We start from the raw sequence: 4,156 nt of genomic DNA, 5'->3' as shown, positions 1-4,156 counted from the left end.
TATGGGCCAACATTTGGCCCAAAACATGGCAGCCGGTTAATTGGCCGGACTACTAGGGTCCTCAAAATCTTGTGGGCCTACAGCTGGGCCGACCCATTAATGTTGGTGAAATCTCGTGGGCCTTTAACTGGGCCGACCCATTATGATCAACAAAAATCTTGTGGGCCTTTACCTGGGCCAGCCCATTATGGCCCACAAAAATCTTGTGGGCCTTTACCTGGGCCGCCCATTATGGCCCGCAAAATCTTGTTGGCCTTTAGCTGGGCCATCCCATTATGGTCTGCAAAATTTCGTGGCCCTTTTGCTGGGCCGGCCCATTATGGTCCGCAAAATCTTGTGGGCCTTTAGTTGGGCCGGCCCATTTAAACTTTATGGGCCGGTCCACGTGTCAACATATCATAGGCACATCTCGCCCATTGGATGAGTGACACCTGTGCCAACGCGGAGCTGACACGTGTTTCCTCCAGCCAATGATGATTTTACATGTGGAAAATCCCCATTGGTCCGCGCTGTTAACGGATTATCGGGTCCAAAACCGGACCCGATAGCTTAACAGTGTTCCGTTATGGTGGATGCCACGTGTTGGCCACCCTTGACGAAAGCACTTCTGTGATGCGCAATTTATCATCATGGAAGTGGACACTTCTGTGATGATAATTTTGGTAATGTCATGGAACACTTCTACGACAGCACATGTATGACTATCTTGATTCTGTCATAAAACCGTCATGGATGTACATGCATGCCAAAAAATGTGACCTACTGTGACAAACATGTATCATCACGCAACTATATTTTTTTGTACTGCTCCCTCACCATCGGGGTCAGCCTCTCCCCAAAATAGGAAGGCGCGCTCGTCACCTTCCTCCAAGAAAATGTTGATATGTTCGCCTGGACAACATCAGACATGTCCGGTGTACTGAGGAAGGTGATCGAGCACCACTTAGCCGTGTGCCACAATGCATGGCCCGTGAAGCAAAAGGTATGGCGCCAGGCACCCGAGAAGCAAGAGTTCATTGTACAGGAGGTCAAGAAGCTACAAGAGGCAGGAATCATTTGCGAAGTGATCCACCCCGAGTGGATCGCCAACCCTGTCGTCATCCCCAAGGCAAATGGCAACAAGCACATGTGTGTCCACTTCACCAACCTCAACTAGGCCTGTCCCAAGGACCCTTTTCCCATCCCCTAAAAGTTAACAGAGTAAAACCCTTAGCGAGTAATCCCTCCGTAAACTAATATAAGAGCATTTAGATCACTAAAATACTGATCTAAACACTCTTATATTAGTTTACAGAGGGAGTATATGTATACTCCAGCAATTTTTGGCCGTTTCTAGTCGATCCCCTAAACTTAACGTTGTAAACTTCAATTTGATCAAGTTCAAAGCATGTTTAACCGAAAGTAGCATGCATTCAAACATAAACATAGATAGTTTTGCATAATCGAACATAAAACATAAATTTAAACAAAACTAAACTACATTTGGTCGAAGTGGAGCTCGAGCCAATCCTTCCTCGTTAGGTACGGTGAGCCGCGAGCCGGGTCTGGGCCGGTGCCGTTGTCGGGGTGGTTGGGGAAGACACTCCTCCACTTGTCAACATCGATCTCCTTATCATCGACGTCCTTTGCGCCGCCGTCCTTGCTGGCTTCGACCTCATCATTGGAGGAGAGCATGATAACGCCTCCCCACCGGCAAAGATCATCCGCTACGCCTCCAAGAGCTTCGGGTGTTGTCGGTGGAGTTCTTGTGTGTATTCCTCATCGGTGGCCTCAGCCTCGAGGCGCTCCCACGCCTCGCGGTCCTCCCGCACCATAGCCGAGCTCACCACCCCTGGGTCCGACGGGACGAGGTCAACCGGACGTTTGCCGAAGGAGAAATTGAGCCTAGACGTAGCGCCGTGGTAGCGGACCTGCCAGTGGTCGTACTCCATGGCTGCGAGCTCGGCCATGTGGAAGCTACCAAGAAACCGGTGGGTGTGGGTCCCCTGATTCATAATCTTGGTAACCCACGCCCCCCACCGCTGTTGCTGGACCCCAAGGTAGGACCTCATCGGTGGCCGGGCCTGAAGGAGGATGATGAAGTCCTCGAACCGGTGTAGGGGCGCGACGGCAGACGGACCGGGCGACCGGCGGCGGCGGCTCGATAAAGAGTCCACGAATGACGATGGGGACACCTCGGAGGCCACCTCGCCGACATCGGACGAAGAGGCCGTGATAAACCTCTTTTGGGCCATTGGCTCCTCGAGCTCCCCAGCATACAGGCAGAGATTGAGGATGGAGGTGGTGGCGGCGGCGGCGACCTACCAATGGTTTCGGGCGAGGGAGGGGTGGTTTGTGTCTATGTGAGTGGAGGTCTTGGGGGTTTGGAAGGGGGGCCAAGGTGGTGTTTGATGAAATACCACGACAACTGGAAATTTTACTAGGCGGGAGTAAAATGTCGGGCTACTGAAAATTTGGATCAAGAGCGAGCAGATATTTTTGAGATTGTGAGGGATGCAGAGGCGGGAGTAAAATGTCGGGGCTACTGAAAATTTGGATCAATGGCGAGCAGATATTTTTTAGATCGCGAGGGATGCAAAGGCGGGAGAAACAAGCCGGGGCTACTGAAAATTCGAATCAAGGGCGAGCAGATATTTTTTAGATTACGAGGGATGCAGAGGCGGGAGTAAAATGTCAGGCTACTAAAAATTTTAATCAAGGGATTGAAGCAGAGCAGGAGTAATAGACATCACACATTGTCCACACATACTAATCGTGTTCTATCAAACATAAAAACCTTCCAGGCGGTAGATATTTTCAAGATTGCAAGGAGTAGATATTTTTTAGAGCGGGAGGAAAGCCTCATGGAGCCCAATCTACTGGGCTGATGTGAGTGACAGGGGCACGGGCGTGGCACACATGTAGTCTGAGCGAACTATGTCTGTTGCGTCCCCAAATCGCAGACGGATGCTGCATCCAACTCATCTGTTGTTTATAAATTGACCAAAAGAATAACATAGGAAAGGGTCAGAACACAAACACACTTGCATGTGGACCAATTATATGTATGAAAAGGGTGGTTTGATGTTCAAATACCTAATGCACAACTTTGATGTGGCACCTGTCACACAAAGTGCACAGTATTGCTAGTTAGCCACCCCCTACGAACCCCACCTCATGTCGGTGGTAAGGGAATCCTAGCTACGAACGCATGCCCCCAAATAGCTAAGTATGAAATATCACCCTACCGTAAGACAAAACCTATAGGAGTCCATCATGATCAAACTTCCTCTTCCACTTCCCGACAAAGGTGGACCGTGTGCCGACACACAAATGTGTGCTTTGTGGTGCAAGATGGGTGAGACCACATATGAACCACCTGCGGGTGGCCCTACTATATGTATGAAAAGGGTGCGGTGTGATATTTAACTACATTCACAACTTTGATGTGGCACATGTGCCTCGCAAATTTAATCGGACTTCCCTGACCCCACGGAGGTTGCAGGTAGTGCGAAGTAAGCCCCCCCCCCAACACACACACACACACACAAGTTGGGGGGCATCTCACCAAGACGTATTGTAACACGGACTAAGTAGAATCCAACTTGGTCATATAACCTCTCTCGCTCGTTATTGGTCAAACTGATGGACATCCACACAGCCCCACAAAATGGGCTAGCTTTTGTCGCTAATAACCTCGCGAGGTAGTGCCTAAAGACAAAACCCATTTGTGCATGTGGCCCAAACATATGTATATGGAAGTGGTGTGTGGTGTTTGAATACCCCTGCGCAAATTTGATGTGGCACCATGCTTTGGAACTATAAAATCCCCACAGTGATCGAGGGTTCACAACGCGTAACATGCGCTCAGACTTAATTAATTAGGCCTGGAATGATCGACCTACTATATGGTAACACAAACCAAAGAAGAAGAATTCACCCTGGTAACCTTTCTCGTCGTCGTTAGAAATGATAGGCGTCCATGCGGGCCGATGAATATATATAGGCTTGCCGCCGATAAATAAGCGAATGAGAGTGTCCAAAGACAACCATTGCATGCATCACAAACATATTTATGGAGGTGCGTGATGCGTGCATATGTGTCGAATACCCAATGCACAACATTCATGTGTTGCATGTGTTGAAAATCGCATCGGTCCACACATATAGCAAGAGG

This window comes from Triticum dicoccoides, chromosome 7B, assembly GCF_002162155.2.
Source record: "Triticum dicoccoides isolate Atlit2015 ecotype Zavitan chromosome 7B, WEW_v2.0, whole genome shotgun sequence".
In the NCBI taxonomy this organism is placed as follows: domain Eukaryota; kingdom Viridiplantae; phylum Streptophyta; class Magnoliopsida; order Poales; family Poaceae; genus Triticum; species Triticum dicoccoides.
Note: the sequence above shows the minus strand (reverse complement) of the source record.